General features: G+C 47.2%; 1 long non-coding RNA gene and 1 pseudogene across 1 annotated transcript; both read right to left on the bottom strand.

Annotated features, from left to right (window-relative positions):
- Positions 1-1711: 1711 nt before the first annotated feature.
- LOC127338012 (uncharacterized) lies at positions 1712-4384 on the bottom strand (annotated as a pseudogene).
- A 1047-nt stretch (positions 4385-5431) lies between these two features.
- LOC127338011 (uncharacterized) lies at positions 5432-6304 on the bottom strand. The gene is made up of 4 exons (XR_007874153.2): positions 6127-6304; positions 5929-6039; positions 5771-5840; positions 5432-5690 (listed from the first exon to the last, which is right to left on the bottom strand). It is a non-coding gene; the product is annotated as an uncharacterized lncRNA (long non-coding RNA).
- Between the last annotated feature and the right edge of the window lie 5293 nt (positions 6305-11597).

The following is an 11597-nucleotide window of genomic DNA, read 5'->3' as shown; positions in this document are numbered from 1 at the left end:
TATAGGAAAAAATATCAATATCTACAACACTAAATAAATATTTTTAGGATCGTCATGAAATATACTTTCATATTGCCCTCCTCTTCCTTCCCCTATTTTCTTGCATGCTAGGCTTCCCTCGCGTGCTAGGTTCATGATTTGCGTCCTTGGTTCTTGATTCCATCGCGCCGCCATAGTCGACATGTCGAATTGGTGGACGAGGTAGAGTTGCCTATCCCGGTTGGCATCCTTCTACGACATGTTGGCGTTGCAGCACTAGCGTCCCTTCTGAGAGGCAGGCAGAGACATCCATTGTTTGATTTGTATCGCTGATAGAAAAATCCCTCATGGAGTAGTTCATGGTCTGAGTCGTCGCTCGCCGCTGCTGGCAACACAAAACTGATCGATGGCTGTTAAGAGAATCCCTCATGATGTCTTGGAGTTTTATGCTCAGTTGGTGTGCTGCCCTTAAACTATTTGGGGTTTCCTGCGACTTTCTCAAGCTCTTAAAAATAGTGACTGGGATGTCCTTGATACTAGAATGCTCAAAAGGCTTGATGCTTGTATTTGTAACTATGCTTCCTCCGGTGCTAGGTTAACTCTTCTGGATTCCTATTTATCTTTTATCCCATCTTACTATATGTCTATGTTTCTGCTTAATAATATTTTTGTTGAGAAGCTTGATAAACACAGAAGTAGGTTTTTTTTGGCTGGCAAGAAAAATAAAAGAGCCTATTATATGGTTAAATGGACCAGAGTGTCAAAAGGAGTCGTCGGGTCAAGGATTTAAGAAAGGGAAATGTGAGTCTTCTTTGTCAGTGGTGATGGAAACTGGATACTCATGATGATCTTCGGCAAAACATTGTCAAAGCTAAGTACCTGAGAAACAAATCTGCAGCTTCTGTGAAGGCTAGAGTAAGTGATTCCCCTTGCTTGGAAAGGTTTGTTGAAAGTAAAAGATACATACTTGTGTGGTAGGAAAGTTATCCTGAATAGTGGAAATCTGATAAGCTTTTGGCTAGATCCTTGGCTCAATGATACTCCTCTTGCTTCTAGTCATCCTGACCTGTTTGATATTTTTCAGGCACAAGATTAGACTTTTGAGCATGTTTTGAATGTGAACTTCAATATACCATTTAGAAGAAGATTGTTTCTCGATCTTTTGTCTTGATGAGAAAATATCAAATACTCTGCTTTGCAAATCCCTAGTTCTTCTGTTCCTGATGGTGTCATTTGGTCTTTGACTTCTAACAAGCTGTTCTGTAGTAAGTCTATTTATCAAATGTTAGAGAAATAATGTTTCTGGGGCTCATAATAAGGGGATTTGGAAATCTAAGTTGCCTTTGAAAATTAAAATCTTCTTATGGCAGTTCTTTCAATATGCTGTCCTAACCAGAGAAAATATGAGGAAAAATAACTCCTAAATGCTCTTTTTGTGATAATATTGAAACTTGTGAGCATCTCTTTTTCACTTGTTGTAACGCTAAGGTAGTTTGAGGGGTCTCTCTTTGGTACATCATCGTGTCCCAGGTCTCTTTGGCAGAGGATGACTTGGTTCTATCCTTTTTTTTTCCTGCTGGGGAAAAATTCTATACCTTTTTGTTGGTAGGTGTTTGCTGGTCCATATGGACTATTCGGAACGTTTGACAATTATGTGGTAAAATCTCACTCGGTGATCATTTTCACAATGTACTCCATTATTACAGACAACCGTGATACAATCTTGCTAGGGTACGTAGTAGACATTGTGTATGAGAAGAGCGTAAATGACTTATAGGCCATGCCAGCTCAACGTACGAGAAGAGCAAAATATATAAGCACACTCGGCATATTGAATTATACAACAACAGAAAAACAAACAAACAAACCGGTAGCAGCTAGCACACCAGATTAGCAAGTAACACACAGAAAGAAGCAACGGCAAATGCACCGTCAAAAAAAAAACCAAGCAAACTGCAGGTATGTTAAGTCTCCGGCGGCAGCATCTGAAGCTTGTCGGCCAGACTCTTAGCCCCCTTGAGCGCGAGCATAAGCCAGACGAAAGACAGGAACTCTCCACCTTCACCCAAGCTCTTGGCGTGCAAGTAACCCCTGCACATGCTGGCGGAGTAGCAGAGCATGCCCAACCACACCCGGTACATGAGCTTCCACCGCGTAGCCTCATCCATCTCCAACAACTCTTTCGCAAGCTTGCATGCCTCTTTGATGTGGAATGACTTGTGCTCTTCTATGTCGAGAACGAGCTCTATGCCTTCTCTGCTCAACTTGTCATCGTTGTTCGACAAAAAAACTTGTATATCATCTTCTCCATCCACTGGCTTGTGCTCCATGGCGAGAATGAGCTGATCTATGTCTTCTTTTCTCAACTTGTCCTTGGACAAAAGAGAGTATTGATTGACTTCCTTCACGGCTTCGGAAATGAGATGGTGCCTGCTGCCAGTCAGCAGCATCTCGGGGTTGACATTCAGTAGGTGCGCCATGTAGTTGGATATCGCAACTGCGCACTCCCTATCAAGCCGTAATGTTGGGTCCCTCTCCCTCCTGTGGTGTTGTTGTTGTTTCTCTTCTGCTCCTACTCCTACTCCTTCTCCTCCTTTTGCTACTTCTCCTCGCTCTTCTTCTTCTTCTTCTTCTTCTCCTCCATCATCGACCAAGCCGGTGCAGCGGTGGCATAGATCGGTGGCGATGTGCCATAGGAGGACGCTCCGGTCGAATGAGACATTACGTAAGCTTTTCCTTATCTCGTTGCCACAATGCTCTTGCAGCTCCTTGCCTAGAGCCCAGTTTCTCCTCTCGGAGCTGCCCGAGCATTCCATATCCTCAATCGGTATCGTGTTTGTGTCTTGAGTTGAATAATCGAAGATCCTGTAACTGGCAAGGTCTCGGTCTTGTGCATCCACCAAATCTGTAATCACAGTTTGTGCGACTTTTCTGTACAGTTTACGATGTCGAGGCCTGCAAAAGCAAAAGCAGTTGTAGTCCATGAAGCCCATGCGGCTGGCACGCTTGTATATCCACCCAGTGTTCTTGTCGCCTTCCCAAAGAGCGGCGTCTATCAGGTTATAGCTGGGTACCGTCTCACACAGTGCTGGAACTCTTGTCATGGACATGAGCCGGTATAGCAGCTGGCGGATGAACACGGCGAAGACATCCAGCGCGGCGGTGAGGCACAGGATGATGTATGTTATCTTCACGTCGGCGCGCTTATACGGGTGCTTGTCGCTCATTGCGAACAGTGTGAGGGCGGCGATGTGCAGGATCGGGACCACAACCAGATGGTAGAGCAGGTAGAGAGGAGTAACAACCACGGTAGCTCTGGTGTAGATGAAGGCGAATGCGTTGCGCAGCCAGCGCGGCAATTCTCTCACAGCGATGGTCAGAGGTGGTAGAACCTCCCCCACACTGCCAGCTCTCCCTCGTGCTACCAGGTCATTGGCCGCAGCTAAGAGTGACATGTCTGAAAGTACCATCAAGACTTTGTCTGCCTCCGCCAAGGCCACCGCCGGTTTGTTCCTGACCTCCTTCTTGCACCATCGTCGCAGCAGCTCGCGCCCCCTCGACGACAGATTTCTGCGGCCCTCCTCCTCCCCACCTGCAACAGCTCCCACCATCCTCGGGAAGGAGGCCTCCTCCTCCTCCTCCTCCTTCTTCCTCAACAGGTCGGCTGTTGCGTGACTGCTTGGTCCAGTGAAGCAGCTGCTCTCCTCGAACAAGAAGAAGTGGTTTATGCATGCGCTCCGTCCATTTGGACGGCTTCCTTGTTCCTTGCACCCAGGCCGACACGGCCGCCAGCCTCTTGATCTTGGCTCTGTTGAGAGCGAACGGCTTCTCGCTGAAGCTGGCGACCCCGACGACGAAGAGGAGAACCGCGGCCGTCAGCAGCTTCCAGTCGCTGGAGCTGGGCCACGACTTGCAGAAGGCATACAAGGCAACCGCGACCTGGGACACCAGGGTCACGGTGTGCCTCGTCCACAGCTCGTTGTCTTCGATCTCGTAGCCGGTCATCTCCTTCTGCCCTCCCAGGTGGATGAGGAGGATCGGAGCCCATAGTACCTCCAGGATACTCGACTGCTGTGCAGTCGCAGCGCCACAGTTGCTACCGGCCCTTGCGTGGCGATTGAAGAGGGTGGCGAGCGCGTAGATTGCCAGTGCATCGCTGGAAATGTACGCCAGCCAGATGCACGTCCTGCAGAGGTGAGGGATGGTAAACTTGCGCATGGGGGCAAACAGCAGGAGGAACCACTGAAGGCCCAGGCTGCCCAGGACGAGGATGCGCAGCTGCCAATCGTCCCACCATTGCACAACCCTCCAGATATCATGCATCTCCCTATCTCTATCTCTGTCTCTGTCTCTATCTCGGTATATATGTGTACGTGTGTCTCTATGCACAACAATGGCCTAGGTATTCAAGGATATATATGTATATTAACCTAGCTGCAGGGGACCTTGCGATCGAGCGCATTCTTATTGCCGTCATGCATGCTTGTCAAAGCCAAAAACAAAAAAGATAAAGGAAATAATGCTAAAAGATAAAGTAAACATGCCATGTACGGCCACAAGAGGCCGGATGTGCTTTGCCTTTGCGTGTCCACCATAATATTCTACGTACTCACAAGTTTGGAATGATGTCATTGCATGCATGCCTTTGCGTGCTATCATAATATTCGCGATCGATATGATGATGCATGTTCTCTGCCCTCCCTTTGCTTTATTATTTCGGACTTGATTTCCGCACCAAACTCTGCATATATTGCGCACATATCCATACTGACCCGCCTACCACTTGAAAGTGCACTCGGTAATAACCATTTGATCCCAACAGAAAAAACAATTCACTAGTAGAAAAACGGTCATCTATACCGGTTCCAGAGGGCCATTCGTACCGGTTTTGCAACCGGTACAAATTATTCGGCACTAAAGCCCCCCCCCTTTCGTACCGGTTGCTTACGAACCGGTATAAAACGGGCCTCCACGTGGGCCACCAGGAGAGCTCAGGGCTGAGGATCTTTGGTACCGGTTGGTAATACGAACCGGTACCAAAGGTTCCCCCCGCGGCAGGGAATTTTCCCAAATCTTCGCCATGCAGAGAATTGGCTTTTTAGGGTTTTGGAGAGGTTTAGGGATATCGGTTTGATTCATATCGCGTCGATGCACCAGAAACGCGTTTGGGTTTAGGTAGTACATGAAGATCAAGATGATGCATAGCAAGTTGGTGCATATAATATAACACACATGTTATTGCATGAGATCGCAAATTAAGTAGCACTATGCATGAAGATCGATCTTCATGCATAGTGGTGCTCTCCGAGGCGTACTCTATATATGTCTATTACATGTAGCATAGTGGTACTCTTCGAGTCAACGATATATGTAACATGTACATCTTCATTCATTGTGGTGCTCTGCGAGTGGTGGTATGACGTCCCGAAGGAAAAATCCCGCCAATTCCTCGCCTATTGCTATGAAGCGGTCATCGATTGAGAGCTTGTTCCGCTTTCTTGCCAACTATAAAAGAATAAGATACAAATGAATACATGAAACAACTATTACTGAAACTCGGCACAACTTATGATAACAAAACAAATTTGTGAAGATTGTTTTTGTACCTCTTTATTTCTCTCATTATTCGTTCTCTCGTTGACAATTCTGCGGATGAACTCGCAAACGAAGAATCCACAGAGATCGGTCCCCGGAGGTTGTTGCGGGCATTTCTTTACAAGAATATAATTCAATCAAACAATAGTCAAGTATGATAATTGAAAGGTGTGTGGACCTAGGTAGTACTACTTACTTTCGCACGCCATCGCAGCTTCGGTGGCCATTCACGGGACGTATCTTCCTTGATGAAAGTTTGCCATACGCTGCTCGACAAAAGAAAATGCATAAAAGAGTCATCAATTAGTTCAAAGCAGGAAATTAACGAAACAAACCGATAAGAATTCAAATTACCTTCTGAGCATTAAAAAACAAGACACGTATAGATCCTTTTCTTTGGTTAGTGAGTCCAAGACTTCAACTTCTCCAATTTCCAAATTGATGACGAGAAGAATAAAGTGAAACCTACGCACGTTTCAATATGTAGTCATTAGTTAAAATTTTGACATACGGTGAGCAAAATATAATGTGTTATAAGACAAGAAGACTCACTCGAAGTTGTAAGGCCAAAGTATTAGCTTTTTGTCACGTTGTCGCTTCAAAAACCTTAGCAAAGTCTGCGGTGTATCCTTGTTATAGAGGGGATCATCTATGGTTTTGACATGCATTGTGTTCGGGTCAATGAACCCAATGTCTGTGATATCGTCCCTTTTGCATTCGAGCATCTTCGATCTGCATAATATAGCGCACAAAAGATTATAATCTGCAGACAATGAACGACTTCTCAAATTAAATAAATAAATCACTTACGTACAATAGCAACCGATGATTGATTTGTCGAGGGCCCGGAGATTGTATAACCGAAAGAGTTCGGCGAAGTCAACGTTCACACAGTACTCCCGGAAGTAGTGCTCTTCCCTAACTCGCACCATGATAGTCTCGATCCCTTCCTTTGAGGCCTTAATGTACGACGAATGCAAGTTACGCATACATGTTGGTACCTTCCCGAGATTCTCGACCAAATCTTTCCCTTGAACAAACGGATATGCTCGTTCAGCTAAGGCGTAATCAGTTGCGTCTTGTCGAGAACTTTGAACGGTCTTCCCGTCAAACACCTTGAGAGGGGCGACCGATTGAACGGGTTGTTGTCCGAGCTGGTAGACACTGTGTATCCCTTTTATCTCCCTGATACCCGATTTAACGGGTTTTGTCGCCTCGATCATCTTGTCATACGACCTTTCAATAGAACGCGCATAGTCAGATGGCGGCGATGGTACAGGGTCATATAGATTGTCAACGGTACGCACAACTTTCTCCCGATCTAGTGTCTTCTCGAAAGGTATCTCTCGGCACTTTCGGTGCAAAAATTTCTTCACCTCGGCCTTAACGGCCTCCGCGTTTTCCTCTGGAGTTTTTTCCCAAGGTAACTTCTCAGGAGGCGGCAGTTGTTTCTCCTTTCTAGCTTTCTTCCTAGGCGGCGTACCGTTCCGCTTAACGGACGCTGTCTTACGCGGAGGATCTCGAGATGGTGGACTCACGCTGGGGTCCCTCTCAGGTAGGTGTGGACTTGGCTGCTCACCAGGACTGCCACCAGGAGGAGTCGATGGCATTTGCTGCTCATGTGTAGGAGTCGGTGGCCTTTGCAAAAGGACGACGTACTTCTTCGGCCATAGGGCGAAACCGTGCTTGACATCGCCAGTTGTCCTCTCATCTTCACCTCTAGGAATATCAAGCTCCACTTTTTCAAACCCCGAAACAACTTCATCCACCCCGACACGAACACAACCAGGTGGAATGGGCATATGATGGTGCATTGCTCCATCTTCACTTGGGTACACATAGCCGACCGCCACCTTACCGTACGCGGTCCTGATTAACATATGTAGCTCGCAATCTGTCTTCTCCGTGACATAATCCACGGGGTAGCTTCCTCCACATCCGTCAAGATGCGAGGAACCGACACTGCTTCTTCGCTGAGATGGGGCAGCATCGGCTTGTGGATCCTGTAGAAACAGCGGCTGATCAGTGCCCTCTCGATTTCTCTCAAGAGCCTCCACCCTAGATAACAACTCCGTTACAATGTCGGCGTCCTTCTTCTTCTTTCGCGAACGGCTTCTATAAGTGTCGCCGCTGTCCGGCCACGCTTCCTTCATGGTGAGACCTGGCGAGCTCGTACTCCGTCCAACATGTTCAGGGTTCCCGTAGCGAGTGTCGGCTCGTCATTCTCTCGATCGGGAATGTACTCTCCCTTCTCGACCTTTTCAATTGCATCTACAAGCTTCGGTACAATTGCCTCAATTTTTTCCTTCCATTTTCCCTTCGCAACGATCAACCCCGTCTTTGGGTCCAACCCTGCCCCATGAGCGAACAACCGTAACTTGGACCGTTCGGGCCGGTCCCATGTCTGTGGAGTGATTCCATGATCCATCAGTTTATTCTCAAACGCTGTCCACTTCGGAATGGCACTCTTGTAGCCACCTGACCCCAAATGATGCGGAAGTTTCTTCTTTGCAGCATTTTCGGTATTTTTCTTCGATCGGGACACAAACTTAGACGATTTCTTATACTCCTTAAATGCGGCCCAGTGATCTTTTATCTTCACTAGATTATCATCGAATACTGGATCTTCATTCTTATATTTGTCCCATAAATTTTTCTTGAAGCTCTGGAATTGTATGGCCATCTTCTTCCATGTCCATTCCTTGACTTTATCCTTCTGGCCTTCCGTCATGTCTTCCGGTAGGCTGAACTTTGTCAGTAGCGTTTCCCAAAGAAATTTTTTCATGCTGTCGTTGACATAAGTAGCACCACTCTCCGGGTTCTTCGGCTTATGCCACTCTTGAATGCTGATCGGTACATGGTCCCTAACAATAACTCCGGATTGACTTGTAAATTTGCGGCAAAACTCCTTGGGCTCCACTGGTTCACCATTAGCCTTGAATGCCGTGAGGGCTAACCTGCCCTCGCCCTTTAGCACCCGCGTCGGGCCTCGTTTTGTTCTAACAGACTTGCTCGATGATCCAGAAGGCTAAAAGAAAAAATTATTCGTTAATAAGTGCAATACAAATAAATGAATGCATCTAGGGATGAACACAGACTAATTGATACATAGATATACACCTCGCCGGAGTTTGTGATGGACACTTCATTGTCTTTTCTAACTTGTTCAGACTCAAGTCCCTCGCCAAAATCATTCAGAAAGTCGGCGTACTCGTTGTCATCTCCATCGTCGGGTTCCGGACCACGGGCACTCTCATAGATCAATCGCTGCACCGCTTCTTCCCCCTCCTCATCTCGGACGAAGGTGCCGTCCTCCATACCTCAATGTCACTGCAAAATTAAGAAAGCAATTGTATTTCATTCATCATGTAATGATCATATAACAGATTGCTAGATGGATAACAATTGAAATGAAGAAAGCAAAAAAAACCCTAACCCTAACACTCGGCGCTCCTCCTCTCGCTCTTCTCTCTTTTTCTCGACCCTAACCCTAACACTCGGCGCTCTTCCTCTCGCTCTTCTCTCTTTTTCTCGACCCTAACCCTAACACTCGGCGCTCTTCCTCTCGCTCTTCTCTCTTTTTCTCGACCCTAACCCTAACACTCGCCGCTCTTCCTCTCGCTCTTCTCTCTTTTTCTCGACCCTAACCCTAACACTCGGCGCTCTTCCTCTCGCTCTTCTCTCTATTGATGCATAAAAGGGAAAGCTTCAAAGTTACCCATTGAAAACTTGATTTTTTCTCCGCCTAAAATTTTAAAATATGATTAATAATCAAAATCCCTATTTGAAATTTGAACTTCATCAAAATTGGAAAGTAACTGTGTCATTGTGTCATTCTTTCTATGCAAAATTGGAAACAAAATTCGAATGCCTGGCTCTCCTTCACGGCCGGCCCGGCGCCCTGGCACACCCTCACCGCCGTCGGCTGCTCTGGCACACGGCGCACACCGCGGGCGCCGCGCTCACGGCCATCTTCCAGGGCCGCCATCGGGCCGGACTTGTACTGCCTCGCCTCCAAGGCCGACAAATAGAACACTTTGCTCTGTTTCCCTACATCTCTTATGCACTAAGGCAAGAAGTGACAATATTTACAGCCGAGAGAGCCCGAGAAGTTGGCTCCAGCTTTGACACGAATCTGGTCTACATGCACAACGCCGCCAGCCTTTCCCCAGAGCGCCACTGTGCGCCTGCAGCGCCGCAGGCCGCAGCCTTTCCCTTTGTCCCCTCGCCGCTCTCGGAATTCTTGGGACAAAAGTAAAACGGACCCAAGCGAAAGAAAACTACAGACGTGGCTCGGTCACCCAGCGTTCATCATTACCGCAATCTGCAGGCTAGTACTCCGTATATCAATATGATCAGCCGATTCAAAATGTTCTCCATTGAACGATGAGAATCAAATTCATGCCTTTCCTTGTTTCAAAAATAATCAAATCATGCCATTTCGGATGATCAGTGCAAGCACATGGTCGATCACAATTCACAAACAAGGAGTGCAGTGACACTGCTTCAACGCTCCTATACCACAACAGCGGTCAGCGGAATCGAAATAAACATCAATTCCATGCTTCCAAAAATGGGCAGAGGAAGTTTACGATCGATGGGAACAAAACAAGGATTATAATGACACTGTTCAGCTGGTGAATGCAACAACGATTTGCCATACTACTAAGTAGTAACTGCATGCTGAATACTGCAGAAGCTTGGCACTGATACAAGCAAGGATATCACAAATTGAGACAAGCATCATAAGGAGTCGCGTTACACGATCTACTTGAAGCAAATGACAAACACCAACACATGTAGCAGGAATGGAACAAAATCTAATGGACCCGTATCTACAATTAGCGCTTGGTACCACGGCAATTCTTCACCAACTGAGCTCCAGAAAGAACAAACGACGATCAATCGAGATCCACGGGTACAAAAGCACACTCCCAGCTAATGCTAACCTCCGATTAATCAAGAAACACTCGCGGTCACAGCTCCCCAAACAGATCACGCGGACGCCAACGCAAAACGGGAAAGAAGCTCGGCCGGTCGATCTCGAGCGAGTCACCGGGGAGCGCGGAGAGGAGGTTCAGGTTGAGGTGGTGGTGGTGGGCCTGCGCCACCGGCACGTACGCCGCCTGCGCCTCCAGCGGCGAGAAGCCCCACACGTCCTGCCGCGGCGCCGCCCAGAACGCCGCCGCGTCGTGCTCCTGCTCCTGCTCCTGCTCGCGCGGCCGCTTGCCGAGGAGCTCCTGCATCGACTACGCGCCGCGCGCTCACCACCTCACCCCTGCCGTCGAACACCTTGCCGTCGAACACCTTGCGGGCGGCGATGAGGGGTGGCGGAAAAAAAGAGGAGAGGGCCGGGGAGGTACCTGCGGGCGGCGGCGGCTGCGTCGGCGGTGGCGGCTGCGTCTGCGGCGGCGGCTTCGTCGGCGGCGGCGTGGGTGCGCCGGGCGGCGTGGGTGCGTCGGCGCTGCCGACGGCGTCGGGGCTCTGCTTCGTCGCGCGGGGGAAAGAAGAAGATTTGGGGATTTCGTCGCGCGCGGCTAAGGTTAAACGAGGGCGATGGGCCTTTTGTACCGGTTGGTACCACCAACCGGTACGAAAGACCTTTCGTACCGGTTGGTGGTACCAACCGGTACTAAAGGGTTTTTTTTTGTTTTCTTTTTTCTTTTACTGTTTTCTTTTCTTTTGCTGTTTCTTTTTTCTTTTACTGTTTTCTTCTTTCTTTTCTGTTTCTTTTTCCTTTTATTTTGTGTTTCTTTTCTTTTCTTCTCATTTTCTATTTCTTTTCATTTTCTATTTCTTTTCTTTTCATTTTCTATTTCTTTTCATTTTCTATTTCTTTTCTTTTCATTTTCGTTCCCCTTTCTTTTGTGTTTCTTTTCTTTTATATTTCTTTTCTATTTATTTTGTTTTCTGTTTCTTCTTTCTTTTCTTTTATGTTTTTTTCTTTTCTATTTATTTTTTCTATTGCTTTTGTTTTTCTTTTCTATTTCTTTTCTATTTCTTTTCTCTATTCTATTTCTTTT

Source organism: Lolium perenne, chromosome 3 (assembly GCF_019359855.2).
Source record: "Lolium perenne isolate Kyuss_39 chromosome 3, Kyuss_2.0, whole genome shotgun sequence".
In the NCBI taxonomy this organism is placed as follows: domain Eukaryota; kingdom Viridiplantae; phylum Streptophyta; class Magnoliopsida; order Poales; family Poaceae; genus Lolium; species Lolium perenne.
Note: the sequence above shows the minus strand (reverse complement) of the source record. Positions and strands in the feature narration are given on the sequence as shown.